At 43.5% G+C, this 16454-nt stretch overlaps 1 protein-coding gene across 6 annotated transcripts in view; it reads right to left on the reverse strand.

Annotated features, from left to right (window-relative positions):
- LOC137383840 (synaptotagmin-B) overlaps nt 1-16454 on the reverse strand; it is a 691314-nt gene that overhangs the window by 474747 nt on the left and 200113 nt on the right. For 2 of the 6 annotated variants that reach the window (XM_068057129.1, XM_068057127.1), the window contains exon 2: nt 7895-8048. The exons of the other annotated variants lie outside the window; for them this stretch is intronic. The gene's annotated coding sequence lies outside the window, so the exon portion shown is untranslated. The remainder of the gene's footprint in view (nt 1-7894; nt 8049-16454) is intronic. 6 annotated transcript variants of the gene reach the window in all.

Here is a 16454-nt window from a genome sequence, read left to right on the forward strand (position 1 = left end):
CACTGAATAGATGGAAAAGGTTCAATTGCCTAGTAGTCTAATGGTGGCCTGTGCAATAGATTGTAATGGTAGGTGAAAAAATCACTGCAATTTAGTATGGCATGGCTTAATGATGCACAAACTAAAAACCAAGAGGGACAAATTGGATAAGACCTGAAAACAAGTTCAGGGATCACGATGTGCAATTAGCATGTGCCTATTTGTTCTGGTGTGTGCTCATTTACATGATTGCAGCATGCAGCCAATGCTAGGGGTGCTACTGAGTGGATGCAGGCCTGAGCAGGGGGCACAAAACCGTGAAAGGCTTCAAAGGGACTTGGGTGTCCTTGTTTATGAGTTACTGAAAGTTGGCATGCAGGTACTGCAAGAAATTTAGAAGGCAATTGGTATGCTGGCCTTTATTACAAGAGGATATAGTATAGCAGTGAAGATGTCTTGCTGCAATTTAGTAGAGCCTTGGTGAGACTGCACCTGGAGTATTTTGTGAAGTTTTGGTCTCCTTACCTAAGGAAAGATATACCTACCACTGAGGGAGTGTAATGAGAGTTCACCAAACTAATTTCTGGGATGGAGGGAATGTCCGATGAGGAAAGATTAAATAGACTTGGCCTTCAAGCTAGCCTGTGCTACTTAATGTAAGCCTGCACCTCTTAAAGGGGAGGCACATTCTGGCTGGAACAAGTGCTGGACTTCATTGTAAAAGTGACTTTGACCTGGAAAAGATACAGGAACAGCATAACATGGCAGAGAGTGGGTTCCAATGTTCTCCATCAGAGCATTGGAGGCCTTGCTGTAGGAGCTGGACAGGAGGAGAGAGGTCCTCTATCCACAGAGAACTAGGAGGCCCTCCAGACAAACTCTGAGAAGCCAATGGGAGCAGATAACTGTGCAGGTCAAAGCCAGCAGTGTAGCCCTGAGGACCTGGATGCAGTGCCCCAAAAGTTCAATGAGCTCACACGAGTGGTCAAGGTTCGTGAATGCATCTTCAAATGCCAAATGCATTCAATTGCATTGTTGGCCTCATACACTGCTCAGTGCTCCACACTTAAATCTCTCATCTATCAACCATCTCCATCAACCATGATTCATATCTCACAATCATAGCTTCACCTCACCCTCACACACTTAGCGTTGCTGCAAGCCTAAGACCCACATTTCACAGCTTAAACAGAATGCCAGCTATTCGACCACATTACCCAACTATATTGCGCCACACTCACTGACATACTTTGCTCTCTCTTACAAGACAAATTGACACATAACCAAGGGCAGCAGCACCTAACCAGCAGAGACAGGCATGGCTGCATATCCTCATCCCAAAGGAGGAGACAGTGGTCGCCATCATAGGAGCCACCATGACCGGGATTGTGGCCATCTGCATGGTGAAAGAATGACAATAAAGGTATGCTCAAACCTGATCATTCCCAAGCTTCACATGGTGTAAGCATGCATCTCTTGCTTTCCTTCCTCCCCTCACCACAACCCCACCCTTATGCCTTTCTCCTTTCAGATACCCAAGAACTGCCACCTGGCTATGTAGTGGTGCAGGAGTGTGAAGTGAAAGAGAAAGAAGAGACTGATGATGATGAAACCCCGTCACTCGATCTTACCCTTGCTGCCACCAACTCAGTACTGGTACTGCATGTACTTTAGAGGATAGAGTAGAGGCAGGACCTGTATGTGGTGAGTTATCAGGCACCAGTGGCCTGCAACCCGAGCAAGGGGAAAGGGTAGCGAAGGTACCAGCTCACCAGAGGGAGGTGTCACACATACAGGTGCCGCAGCAGAGGACTCAGATGAGCACTTGACTGGGACAGCCTACCTAAGAAGGTTGATGGATACACAAAACAAAATGCTTTATTTATTGGGAAGCCATCCAGAAGTGTCAAGGATTGTGGAGGAGTCCAGCACCAAGTTGGCACATAGCTTGCTCTCCATCCTTTTACCAACTTCGTGCTGTCAGCTGATTTGAATGGTTGCTGCGTACAGCCAGTGCTAATTGTGCTGTTCATCAGCTGCACACATCAGTAAAATTGCAACTTGGTAGCACCACTTAAAGCTAGCCTGCACTGCTTAGAGCTAGCCTGCACCTTTTTAAGGGGACAGGGAAAAAGGTATATTGTTTCCTGGAGCAGGTGCAGGGAGTCATGGTTGAAGATAATCTGAACTGGGAAAGAGTGAGGAATGGCACAACATGGGAGAGAGGGAGTTTCAATGTTTTCGGATATTACACTGGAGGTCTTGGTATAGAAAGTAGATCTGCCTGCTCTAAATACTTCCGGTTGAATTTCACTGCGTGCACTTTAGTGCCTGTGCCAATATGGCGTCCAGAATGATTCATCCCACAAATATTCACTGGATGCTGTTTTGGAGCTCTAAGGATACTCGTAGTGCCCCCAAAATGGGTGTGAACAAGCTCAATTTCTCACTCACTGTCTTTATTTAGTGTATTGATTGTAGTATTTAAGAGATGGGCACTAATTAAAAAGTGGTAGTTTTACATGTGGGGAGCCTTACCCATCAGGACTGTTGATCAGAAATTTGGGGATCTGCTGTGCAATTTTCTGATCATTAATTTAGGTGGTTAGAAAAATATTAGGCTGGATTTTATAAAGCCGGTGCGTTCCCGACGCTGGGCCCAAAAGGTGAGGGGAACCCTGACTTTGGAGGACCCCTGGCTGTATTTTGTGGCGCACAGGCAATTAACTGCCCAGTGCCAGGGTCCCCGTCCCTGTAAGGACATATATATTAGTGACTTGGATGTGAATGTAAGAGGCATGATTAGTAAGTTTGCAGATGACACCAAAATTGGTGGTATAGTGGACAGTGAAGAAGGTTGTCTAAGGTTACAACAGGATATAGATCAGCTGGGAAAGTGGGCAAGGGATTGGCAAATGGAATTTAATGCAGACAAGTGATGCATTTTGGGAAGTTAAACCAGGGCAGGACGTATACAGTGAATGGCAGGGCCCTGGGGAGTGTTGTTGAGCAGAGAGACCTTGGGGTTCATGTACGTAGTTCCCTGAAAGTGGCAACACAGGTAGACAGGGTGGTGAAGAAGGCATATGGCATGCTTGCCTTCATCGGCCGAGGCACTGAGTACAAGAGTTGGGACGTCATGTTACAGTTGTACATCACGTTGGTTAGGCTGCATTTGGAGTACTGTGTGCAGTTCTGGTCACCGCACTACAGGAAAGATGTGATTAAGCTAGAGAGGGTGCAGAAAAGATTCACAAGGATGTTGCCTGGTTTGGAGGGTTTGAGTTATAAAGAGAGATTGGATAGGCTGGGTCTGTTTTCCCTGGAGCGAAGGAGGCTGAGAGGGGACATGATAGAGGTATATAAAATTATGAGAGGCATAGATAGGGTAGATAGCCAAAGTCTGTTTCCCATGGTAGGGGTGACTAAAACTAGAGGGCATGGATTTAGGGTGAGAGGGAGGAGGTTTAAAGGGGATCAAAGGGATAAATTTTTCACACAAAGAATAGTGGGTATCTGGAATGAACTGCCTGAGGAGGTGGTGGAGGCAGGAACAGTAGCGACATTGAAGAGGCATCTGGACCTGTACTTGAATGAGCAAGGCATAGAGGGATATGAAATTAATGCAGGCAGGTGGGATTAGTATAGATGGGCATTATGGTTGGCATGGACACGGTGGGCCGAAGGGGCTGTTTCTATGCTGTGCGACGCTATGACTCGATGACAGGGATCCTGCCTCCGTGAGCTGCCGGCCAATCAGAGGGCTTGCAGCTCAGCAGTCCCAGCAGCTCCAGCGGGAGCAGTGGCCACTGCCAGAACTACAGCAGCTACTGAAAGAGGAGCAGCCATGGAGCCTGGACTGCAAGTAAGTGGGGACGAAGATCCATGGGCCGCTCACGCAGGACCCAGTGAGGAGGGACGGGGGGTTGGTTACTGAAGGCAGGAGATTGGATGATGCCACCGGGGACCCTCTGTGGGCGTCAGATTCCCCACAGAGGAGGGCCTCAGATTTCCCACAGCGGGGGCCCTCCCCGCCTTCCCATGCAATTTTATGGACCCTCCCACCCCACCACTTTTGTTCCTGTCCCTCAGGGACCCATAAAGTTCAGCCCTTTATGTGCAGCTGTCACCCAAATTTCCAATATGTGCTCATGGTGAGTGAAGGTACATGTTGAAAAGTCATTGGGCACATATTTATATAAATACTCCTGTAAATTACCAACTTTGGACTGTGGTGAATTTACCAGTTGATTTTTAATAAACCTGTTGCTGCTCGCCCAAGACAAAAATACATACAAATCCTTAAAATATGATTGTTTTGACCTGCATAAAATAGTTATCCTTCAAGACTTTCTGAAGCTAACAACTTAGCTAAATGTTTAAAAGATTTTTGGTTAAAATAAATGCAAAGCAACAGCACAATGACTTAACTCCACCTACTACCTTAACGTTATTCCTTTAAAACCATTCCAGATTATTACGACGCAAGGTTAATTTAGCTATCTGCTCAACCTTTCAACAAAGGCTGTTGTGTGTAAAACAGGATATTGCCCACTAGCTGGAAGGCAATGGTTGTAAACATATGCATAACTAGATTTTATATGGTTACTGCTAACATTAAATTAATTGAAGTCAAATCAAGATGCATCTATTGAAAGTATCAGCAAGAAATAAAATATTATGGAAAGTGAGAGCTGGTGAAAAAGAGTTATTAATTATTGACTGTGTTTCTGACTGTAATTCTTTGGCTTCTATCTAAATTAAATTACACTGACTAAATTCTATTTGCATCCCTCTCAGGACTCAGTTATTCTGAACATTATGTTAAACTAATGAAGACTGCTGCTTGTTAAACCACTTTATCATTAACTGTGTGTCCATGAGAGAAATATTCTGTGATCTTTACATGAAAAACTACATGAATAAAAAAACCTTAAAAAAGTAAATCCCCAACAAACCTCTTAAGTCATTTCTGTATAAATGTGGTTAGCGGCGTCTCTTACATTGTGGCTATTACAGGAAATTTCACATTAGCCAAAGCCACAAAATGTCAAATGCCCTATTCTTCCATCAGAATATAATTTAGAAGTGCATTTTTATGTAAAAAAACAAATCTACTTCATGTAAGGTGATTATGTAATCAAAGGGTTCTTTCACTGATGAACATATGACTTGGAGAAAACGTCTGGTAACACTTTTGTAAAAAAAAGTGTTATTTAACACACAGGTATGAGATTAAATAATATCAGTGACAAATGGCAATAACATTTCGAGTGATAGAACAGGTCACTGGACCTTGCGCATTTTTGCTCCTTTTTGGGTTTGGGTTTCTGCACTGGTGGAATTATTTCTTTCTCAAGATTTCCATTACACAGACTCATTCCAAACTAAGTAGTTTACTTCACTTATTAACTGGCTTCGTGATATGGCATTTCTTCAGTGTTCAGATTTTTACAGTTGTCCTTGATTGTAGAACAACTTCTACTCGAGAATTGAACTTTCCCAGATAAACTATTTCCTTGTCATCCAGGATATTTTTATTTGCCTCCGCTCTATTTTCTGTATTCTCTTGAACCTTACCTTGTGCTACTGTTCAGTAACTCCCTTATTCAGTGGGCTGAATTTTATTCGGGCGCCGCACTGCACAGCGGCACCCTTTAAACTCAGCAGGGTGCCTGCCTTCAGTGGCCGCTGCGGAGCCCTGCGCAATATTTCACGTGGCGGCTCATTTAAATAGTGGGGGCAGAGCCCCCGCCCCCAATGGTGTGTGGGGGCGGCCGCCGTCCACAGCAACGGTGTCCAACGCCAACGCACAGGCACCAGTGCCATTTTTAAAGGACTTTAAGCCCTTACAAATAATAATTTTTAAAGAGAAAATATAATCGACTTTTATTAAATATAAAAATAATTGATGGAGGCCCTTCCCCAACCCCTCCAATGGGCATTTCATTACCTGAAATGATCATCAATTGATTTTTCAAATACGTGAACTTTCCCCCCCAACCTTCAATCTTTTGCCCTTCAACATCCCACCATCCCCACATCAATCATAATTGATTTCCTGGCTCCTCCATCCCTCCCGCCCTGAAAATTTTATTCCTCCCTCCTCTCCACCAGGTTCTCACCTCGGAACTTCTTGTGGAGTTCCGAAGGCCGAACGGAGGCCTTAAAAGCGGTGTGGGACGGCAGGTAGGTTATTTTGCGTTCATTTATTGGCAATCTGCATATGGAGATGAAGGACCTGCCGCCAGGCAGCAGTGGGGGGAGGGGGGGGAACCGCACCGAGGTCCCCCCGGCGTTGGTAATATGCAGCGGGCCCTTCTCAACATCATGGGTCAAGGTGGGCCTCTCCCCGCAGAATTTTACCGGCCGCTGCACCGCAAACCCACGGCGTCGAGGGGCCGGTAAAATTCAGCCCAGTGACTAAACAATTTCCGTGTACTCTCCTTCAATTTCAATTCCCTGCAGTTTTATTTCTTCCCTCTTTATGCAAGGTCTTCACATGAAGTCTATCCTTGGTTTCAGTTTCCATTCTCTTTTTCCTAATTTCTATCATGGTTCCTGTTCTTTTCTTTTTCCTCATGCTCCATTTAGTTTAATTCGTTTGTGTCTTCCAGACTCGCCTTTGGTTCTTTGCAGAATCATAAGGACTTCCGACCTTAACAGGAACCCAAGGGAAGCTGGTTCTTTCTTGCTCCCATTTAAAACTGTCTTTGTTTTCTTCAGAAATAATAATTTCATGTGGGATATAAAGAAAAAGAATTGCCCAGCAAAATGTGAAACAAAAACAGGGAACCCTGGAAATACGGAACAAATCAAGCAGCATCTGAAAAAAGCACAGCAGGTTAATATTTTAGGTAAAAGTGTTTCAAAAAAAATTCTCAGGAAGGGGCTGTATCCAAAGGAATCTAGCACTATTTTATTTATCGTTTTCTTTTAACTCTGAGTTTCACTTTGCTAAGTTGTTTTATGGAAAGTCATTTTCTTATCATTGTAAAAATGCAGAACTGTCAAGAATGATTAAGTTATTTTAATAAAGGCATTCACACACTTAGAAAAAACACTTTCAACAAAGTCGTGTAGCCCAGCTTTAAAAAAGCGTGCTTAGTTTCCATTTCAAAGATACTTAGAGAAAGAGAAAACTTATATCATGTCATTACATACCAAAGTTCCTCACAACTAGTACATTGGCCAGAATTATATGCCACCCTGAAGAGCGGGATGGTGGTGAGGGGGTGGTGTAAAATGGAGTGGGAGGCTCTGGGAGGCTGTCCCAACCCTCTCCTGCCTCCGCAGCCACTTTATGCAGGGTAGCAGGGGGCGAAAAACGGGCCGCCCGCCCCAGACCAATCAAAACCCTTAAGTGGCCACTTAATAGCCATTTAAGGGCCTTCGCCTGCCTCCACGCTGATTTTACGTGAGGCTGGTTGGGGGGCTAAGGACCGAAAAAGCCGCCTGGCTAAACCAGGCAGCTTCCGAGCATCCAGGGATGGCCCTCATGGTTGGGCACCCAGTGCCCAATGGAGGGCCGCCCCCACTACCCAACCACGCCCAAGACGCCAACATGCCCCCCTTCCCCCCAATTGACCACCCTTGCCTTGCCGGGGCCCAACCGATTACACCTGGCAAGACAACCAAAACTTAACTCCCGTCCCGGCTCCCAGGCATCCCCCCTTCATGCTGGGCTGCTGTCCCAGCAGTGGCCACCGCTCCCAGTGGCGCTGCTGGGACCAAAAGCTGCCGGCCCTAGATTATTATTCAAATCTTGGGAATGAGAGTTGAACCAGAATTTCTAGTTCAGAATTGAGAGTATGACTAAATAACCCAGTTGACACTAAATTAGAAGTTGGACTGGCCTCCCAAACTCAATGATAAATGGACACTAGATTTACCTTCTACAGAATCAGGAATTTACCTTTGATAGAATCAAGTTGCACGCAGTTCGAGTCACATTTATTCTTAACTTTCAAGTCTTGGAGGTTATTCAAACTTCAGGTTGCAACATCATGACCATCATATACCACAAAAGTTTGCTTTATTATTTGTTCTAAAAGTTTCAGATCTTCAACCTAAATTGCCAGCAAGAAAGGATATCAAAGTCAGTACAACGAAAACTCCATGTACTTTGTGGCTGCTGTGGAAAATTATCTTCCCCTCAGGCTGGATTTGTGCAGGAGTCAGGGCTTCTGGCACTGGGCCGATAAGTCAGGTGGGGCGGGGGGGAACCGGGAGGTACAGTTGTTCTCAGTGGGAGTCCTCCATTGGCCACAAATTGCCCATGAACGAGGGACCCCCCCCCCACCCCCGCCAAGCCCGCAGAGAGTGTGCCTCATTTTCCAAGGCAACCTCTCTGCATGGTGGATGCACCGCCCCCCCACACCCCGAGGCACCCCCGCCCCCACCACACCCCACCTGCTGCTGGTAAGACCCCAGCAACGGAAAGAAGAGGTCCTTATTTGGTCTCTGGGTGGGAAGGTCGTCGTCAGCCTATCCCATCCCCAGTCGTTGGGTTCCATGGCGGGCGATTCTGCCCCGATTTTCCACCCCCCTCACCCCCGCCCCAAAACCTGCCATCAGGATGCAAACAAAATCTGGCCGCTTGTGTGGGGCTGTTGGGTCCTGGAAATAGACTATTCCTACCTTAAGTACTGCTCTGGAATTGTTTCTTGTGAGGGGTGTGAGCATGACTTTTGAGACAAATAGCACTCACTTCTCTCTTTGTGAGGTAGAAGATAGTTTCCACTCAGACATCTCCACAGTATATAGACTTGAACCAGTCCATGGTTCCATAACTCCATGGTGTCCTGGCCAATAGTTATCCCTCAATCAACAATACAAAAATAGATTATCTGGTCATTATCACATTGCTGTTTGTGGGATCTTGCTGTGCGCAGTTTGGCTGATGTGTTTCCTACATTACAACAGTGCCTACACTTCAAAAGTACTTCATTGGTTGTAAAATGCTTTGGGATGTCCAGTGGTCATGAAAGGTGCTGTATAAAATGCAAGACTTTCCTTTTATTATGGAGCAATTCATAGAGAGCTGTAAATAACTGTGCCAATGTGATAGTCTCTCCCCCCACACCCCTCCCCACCCCATCGACTCATACAATATATTGTGCACTGTAACCTTTCTGATCCTTTGGTTGTAATTTTAATCTTACCTGCTCAGTGGCAGTTAACATTGCCAAGGTTATTTGCCCACGAAGGACTCACTGGCATTGACTTCTTGCAAGTTTAACCTGCTGGACTGAACAGGCGGTAAGGACACTTGTACAAAGCTGGCAGGGTCCCGTTTTGAAAAATGCATGTACCAGTGATGCAATTGGGAGATGACCGCAATTTTAACTCGGCGGCCTGAGCAACTAGATGCTAGGAGTTTAACGTAGGCCAACCTAACGAGGAAGAGAATCAAAAAATGCCCAAAGTGGTAAATTAGTGATTTTCTTTTCACTTTGATTGTGGGGTCAGGAATAGAATGAGTGTTCCCATGCCATGGACTCTGGCCCTATTCCTGGTTGGGAGACATCCAAGGGATGGCCCTGGCAGTGGATCATGCCACTTTTTTTTATTCATTCATGGGATGTGGGCATCGCTGGCCAGGCCAGCATTTATTGCCCATCCCTAATTGCTTGAGAAGGTGGTGGTGAGCTGCCTTCTTGAACCACTGCAGTCCATGTGGGGTAGGTACACCCACAGTGCTGTTAGGAAGGGAGTTCCAGGATTTTGACCCAGCGACAGTGAAGGAACAGCGATATAGTTCCAAGTCAGGATGGTGTGTGACGTAGAGGGGAACTTGCAGGTGGTGGTGTTCCCATGCATTTGCTGCCCTTGTCCTTCTAGTTGGTAGAGGTCCCGGGTTTGGAAGGTGTTGTCTAAGGAGCCTTGGTGCGTTGCTGCAGTGCATCATGTAGATGGTACACACTGCTGTCACTGTGCGTCGGTGGTAGAGGGAGTGAATGTTTGTGGATGGGCTGCCAATCAAGCAGGCTGCTTTGTCCTGGATGGTGTTGAGCTTCTTCAGTGTTGTTGGAGCTGCACCCATCCAGGCAAATGGAGAGTATTCCATCACACTCCTGACTTGTGCCTTGTAGGTGGTGGACAGGCTTTGGGGAGTCAGGAGGTGAGTTACTCGCCATAGGATTCCTAGCCTCTGACCTGCTCTTGTAGCCACGGTATTTATATGGCTACTCCAGTTCAGTTTCTGGTCAATGGTCGCCCCTAGGATGTTGATATTGGGGGATTCAGCGATGGTAATGCCATCGAATGTCAAGGGGAGATGGCTAGATTCTCTCTTGTTGGAGATGGTCATTGCCTGGCACTTGTGTGGCGCAAATGTTACTTGCCACTTATCAGCCCAAGCCTGGATCTTGTCCAGGTCTTGCTGCATTTCTACACGGACTGCTTCAGTATCTGAGGAGTCATGAATGGTGCTGAACATTGTGCTATCATCAGCAAACATCCCCACTTCTGACCTCATGATTGAAGGAAGGTCATTGATGAGGCAGCTGAAGATGGTTGGGCCTAGGACACTACCTTGAGGAACTCCCGCAGTGATGTCCTGGAGCTCAGATGATTGACCTCCAACAACCACAACCATCTTCCTTTGCACTTGGTATGACTCCAACCAGCGGAGAGTTTTCCCCGATTCCCATTGACTTCAGTTTTGCTAGGGCTCCTTGATGCCATACTCGGTCAAATGCTGCCTTGATGTCAAGGGCAGTCACTCTCACCTCACCTCTTGAGTTCAGCTCTTTTGTCCATGTTTGAACCAAGGCTGTAATGAGGTCAGGGGCTGAGTGGCCCTGGTGGAACACAAACTGAGCGTCACTGAGCAGGTTATTACTAAGCAAGTGCCCCTTGATGAACTTACCTCTAAGCCAACCAATTTACCACCGCTTCCCACCAACCGCCTGCCTGGAACTGTATTAATTCTTTTATATAGCCAATTTTCTAATGTATTTATAAAAACTGTTTCTGTTTTTCTTGCCTGACATTTGGTAATAATTCTGTGTGTATATTGAAACACAAAGAAGAAAGAAATGAAAACAGAAAACTGCTTTCATGCCACAAATTTAACAAGAAATTAAATCTATGTAAACACATTTTTTATCAGAGACCTACATGTATATTTCGTGCAAGAAATGTAAACAATAGTTAAAACTGAATTACAAATGATTGTTCACACAAATGAGAAATATAGTTTGATGCAATTTTTGGAGCCACACTGCAAACCAAAGTACAGGTTGGAAAACAGACAATCCCCTATTGTTCAGTCAAAATGATACTTTAATGTAATAAAATGCTTGGACTCAAAATGAAGCAGATCTTGCCTTTCAAAAACTGCCCTTACTGGGAGTTTTGTGATTTTGATTATTACCATTAACAACATACAAATATATTCTATATCTAAATATCCCTGCAAAGATTTAGCACTTTTTTAAAAAGCAATCTGCACCAAACTTTCTTTTTGTTATTAGATAAAAATGTCACAAATCACAGAATCAGAGAATTGTTACTGTGCAGAAGGAGGCCATTTGGCCCATCATGTCTGCTGCAGCCCTCCAAATGATCAATTCACCTACTCCCTTGCCTTCTCCCCGTAACCCTACACATCATTCCTTTTCATATAACAGTCTAATTCCCTTTTGAATGCGTCCATTGAACCTGCCTCCAGCACAATCTCAGGCAGTGCATTCCAGACCTTAACCACTTGCTGCGTGAAAAAGTTTTTCCTCATGTCACTTTTGCTTCTTTTAACAATTACTTCAAATCTGTGCCCTCTTATTCTCTATTCTTTCACAAGTGGGAACAGTTTCTCCACATCTACTCTGTCCAGAAGCTTCATGATTTTGAACACCTCTATCAAATCTCCTTCGGCCTTCTCTTCTCCAAGAAAAGCACTTCTCCAATCTATCTTCATAACTGAAGTTCCCAATCCCTGGAATCATTCTCGTGATTCTTTTCTTCATCCTCTTCTGTTTTCGGCCAACATAAAATGTGAGTTGATAATTTTTTTATACATTAAATAATTGCTCTGATAGCTGAATGCACTTTTGTTCTATGTTGGCTGAAAACAGAAGTTACACAATATAATAAAACGGTTGTAGAATCAGTCACCTGGGCAGCAGTAATGTGTGTTCCATATCTTTCTGATCACTGGCGAGCATCTAACTGCTCAGGATGCAGTCAGTGTGTGCTACACCTCCTACTGGCTAAACTGTGGAGCAGCAAATACACAACTGAAAAGTCTTGTCTATGAAAGTTAAAGCTCCCATATCCTACATAGCAACATCACTCTATGATAGAACTTAATTCTCTTGGTACCTACTTTCTGTCTCAGGTACTTATCATTCAGTTCACATACATCTGTTCACAAGTTATTGTCTTTTACGGTTGTATTAAAAATCTAATGCATAGGTTGAGCCTAATTGTTCACTACAGCAGTGCAATATTTATTAATATTTTCATCAAGATTATTTGCAGTGTTTCCATCAACTATATCTGGGGAATTATATTTTGAGAGCTATCATTTTGATACCACCTGATCTCCAGCAGCCCGGACAGAAACATGTTGAAGCCACTTGTGACTGCAGTCCATTCATTGCTCAGTCTTTCTTACATTAGCACAGAACCAGGAGTCCAAAATATGAGCTCTACAGATACATGCTGTTACCTGGCAACATCTAATAACCCTCCAGGAAAGTCAGCTCATCTCTAGTGCATCCCAACTCTAGGCCAGCTTCAGTTTCAGGAGAATTCTAACTCTGACCAATGATCCTGTTAATATTTCAAATAGATGTGCTGTCTGATTTGTTTTACATTTTTAAACTTGGGGATTGCCTCAAAAGCTCCCATTCCCATCGCAGGTCTATTATACTTAGCATACTTGGCAGATGCTTATGATGTCTTTTGTTTCATAATAGTAAGTGAAAATAGAGCTTTTTTAAAAAAAACATTGACAAGTCAAAGTGTACAATACATTCCAGAAAAGCATGTTATCTGTGTATTTTAGTGACAGATTTTTCTCCTGAGAGAAGCAGTATTTTAAGGGATTCACAGGTATGACCAGTTTACAAGTGATATACTGTACTGACTGAATATCAGTAGCCGTATACATGATGCATATATAGCTACTGCATGTGTACTGGCAACTTGGGGTGAAAGAGTAGATATGGACTCATATCCACTTCACCTTAATAACCCGCACCCAATTTCTCAGTTTCACCAGAGTTTATTGATGGTATTAGGATACTATTTTTTTTCATTCGTGGGATGTGGGCATTGCTGTCTAGCCCAGCATTTATTGTCCATCCCTAATTGCCCTTGAGATGGTGGTGGAGGGGTTTGGAAGACAGCAAGCCTGCTGAATTAACGTTGATCAGTAAATTTAATGCCAATGTATCCCTCCTGGATATGCCAGGCTGTCAGTACCAAGGAAGAGACTCTGAAGTGAGTTATGACTAAAATGGATGCGACATTAGCGACAAATGGGTTGACAGGTTTGTTTGAAATTCTGCTATTGTAACAAAGGGCTTAATCTCTTCACTTTTAATGGGTTAACACTTTCTGATGGACCAGCGGATGAAGAAATTTTACACAAACACATGCATTTGTTCATTATAAACCCGCCTATTTGTATACCTCTGGTTAAGCGATTTCAAGTAGAACCTTCTGCTCCGAATATTTTCTTTTGGTCTGAAACTTTATTGACTCTCACTTCAGAGTGATGCTCAATATTGTCTTAAATTCAACAGTGGAAAGTTGGTACTCACACCTATGGGTTATGGCAGTTATTGTAAAACAATGTTTATACCTCGTGCATCACTCAAGGAGCAGGTTGGAGGTTTAATTGTTCAGAAACATTATCACTGGCAGTGTCAGTTAACCATGTTAAAATGAAGGTGATAGCCAAGGACAGCAGTTAAACAGACGTAGTCTTCTTTCCATGGATATTGCAGACGTGGCTAGGAGTTTCTGCTAGGTTGCACTGATTTTTCAGTGCAAATTGTCCAAAATCAGCTAAACTAGCTCAAAGGATTGAGGAGTTTAAAACGCTAATTACATCCAATGCATATCAAGTTTCTGGGATCTGTTGCACCGGTTTAATAAAAATTGCACAAGAAGATGGCCCCACCCACAAAACTGCCTACACCCCTGATTGAATTAATCACACTGGCGAAATTCCACCAACTGCACCTGCAGTTCAAGGAGGCTCTTCAAATGAAGTTTTTTTTTTAGGTGCAATGAAACTAATAGGAAGGTTTTAAAAGCTTTTGAATATTTTTTCTCTAATTTACTAAGAAACTGACAACTGTACATTATGTAACAAGGGGGTGAAATGTTATCGGGGGTAGGTGGGAATGTGGAGTAATCAGTTCAGCTATGAACTTATCAAATGGCGAAGTAGACTCGAGGGGCCGAGTGGCCTATTCCTGCTCCTAATTTGTATGTTCGTATGTACTAGTAAATGGTGCTGTACAGATTTTTAAAAGTCATTTTCAGTTATTTCGAATCAGGTTACTCACAGGTAGTGGGTTAGACACTCTGAATAAAAATGCTTATTCTTTTTGTGATAAATACATTTTCAGCGATATTACTAAAACTGCACAACGTTACCACTCTTAAATAAATCAAGGAATTAAAAAAATATTCTAGAATTCTGCCCAGTTGCACTGGTTAATGGAAGAATTTACATTCGGCGATATGCAAATGAGAAATTTGAGCCAAAAAAAACACTTCTGAAAACGAGTGCAAATTGTTGGGAATTCTTGGCCATTGTGTTTCAAGGACATTTTTTATGAGAATATGTTAATTGATCCTGGAGGGGATCAATTACAGAAATGTAAATTTAAAGAAAGGGAGAATTAAAAACAGCATGCTTTGATTTGGGCCTCCAGAGGACTCTCTTCGACCTTAGAAGGGCAAATCTACTCAGGTCGGAGTGTTTGATGCAGATGCATCTTTGCAGGTTCTGGCTATGCAAAGAAGCCTATCTCCAGAAAAAGCCTTGGGCAAGGACAGGCAGGGGTTCCACTCTGCTGCACCAACATTGGCAGATTTGGGTACCATGATTTTCCAGGCAAATGGCTCTATTTATAAAACTCTATTTATAAAACTCTGGCCATGGCCTTTTTGTGCTTTATGGCTTTATTGAGTAGCAATCCCTGCAAAAACTGATAACTTTCACCAGTTCATCCTAAAGATATAAAAAAGCAGCTATTTTCAGATGGATGCGGTATGAGCTGATCACCCAGTGCTTTATCTAAGTCTACCACATTTGTGATTTCGATCCCACACTGAAGCACTCCGCTTATACAATTCCATAATGTAAACAGGGCATCAAAATTCTGATTTTTCTATGCTGTGATTTGAAGACAGTACTAGTTATTAGAGTTACTAAAGTGTCAGCCTCATCTCAGTTGTAGAACTAACCTGCCTGAGTCGCAAAGTCATGGGTTCAAGCCCTGCTGCAGAGTCATATGCATAAAATATAGGCTGGCATTTCAGTGCAGCACTGTCAGATGTGCTGTCCTTCAGATCAGATGCTGAATCAAGCCTGTTTCCCTTGGTGAACGTAAAAAAATTCCAGAGAATTATTTGCAAAGCAGAGAGTTCTTCCATTGTCCTGACCAACATTTATATTTCAACCAATATCACTAAAAGTATTATCTGGTCATTTATCTCATTGCTGTTTGTGGAATCTTACTAAGTGAAAATATGACTACCACATTTGCATACATTACAACATGGACTACACTTCAAAAGTATTTCATTGATTGTGAAACAATTTGAAGAGTCTTAACGACATGAAAGGCATTACATAACTGCAAGCTCTCTTGTTCCCTTCATTCCAAAGTTTGCAATGAATTTTCAACATCAGCAAAGCAAACATCAAAATTCCAGACATTATGCACTGTCCTCTACATTGCTCCTATACTACCTCCTGTGCTCGCTGACCTACATTGGCGCCCGATCAAGCAACGTCTTGATTTTAAAATTCTCATCTTTGTTTGCAAATCCCTCCATGGCCTCACCCCTCACTGTCTTTGTAATCTCCTCCAGCCCCAAAACCCTCCAAGATATCTGCGCTCCTCTAATTCTGACCACTTGTGCATCCCTGATTTTAATTGTCCCACCATTGGTGGCCACGCCTTCAATTGTCTAGGCCCCAAGCTCTAAAATATCCTCCTTACACCTCTCTGTCTCTTCGCTTCACTTTCCTCCTTTAAGCCACTCCTTAAAACCTATCTCTTTGACCAAGCTTTTGATCATCTGACCAAATATTTCCTTTTATGGCTTGGTGCCATACATTATTTTATAATGCTCCTGTAACGCACCTTGGGGTGTTTTATTTCGTTAAAGGCACTATATAAATATAATTTGTTGTTGTTCCTATCTACTTTAGGAAACTGTATCCACTAGATTTGTATCTAAAGAAATGTCTAGTTTCATTGACACATTTGGCTGATGCA

Source organism: Heterodontus francisci, chromosome 25 (genome assembly GCF_036365525.1).
Source record: "Heterodontus francisci isolate sHetFra1 chromosome 25, sHetFra1.hap1, whole genome shotgun sequence".
NCBI classification, from domain to species: domain Eukaryota; kingdom Metazoa; phylum Chordata; class Chondrichthyes; order Heterodontiformes; family Heterodontidae; genus Heterodontus; species Heterodontus francisci.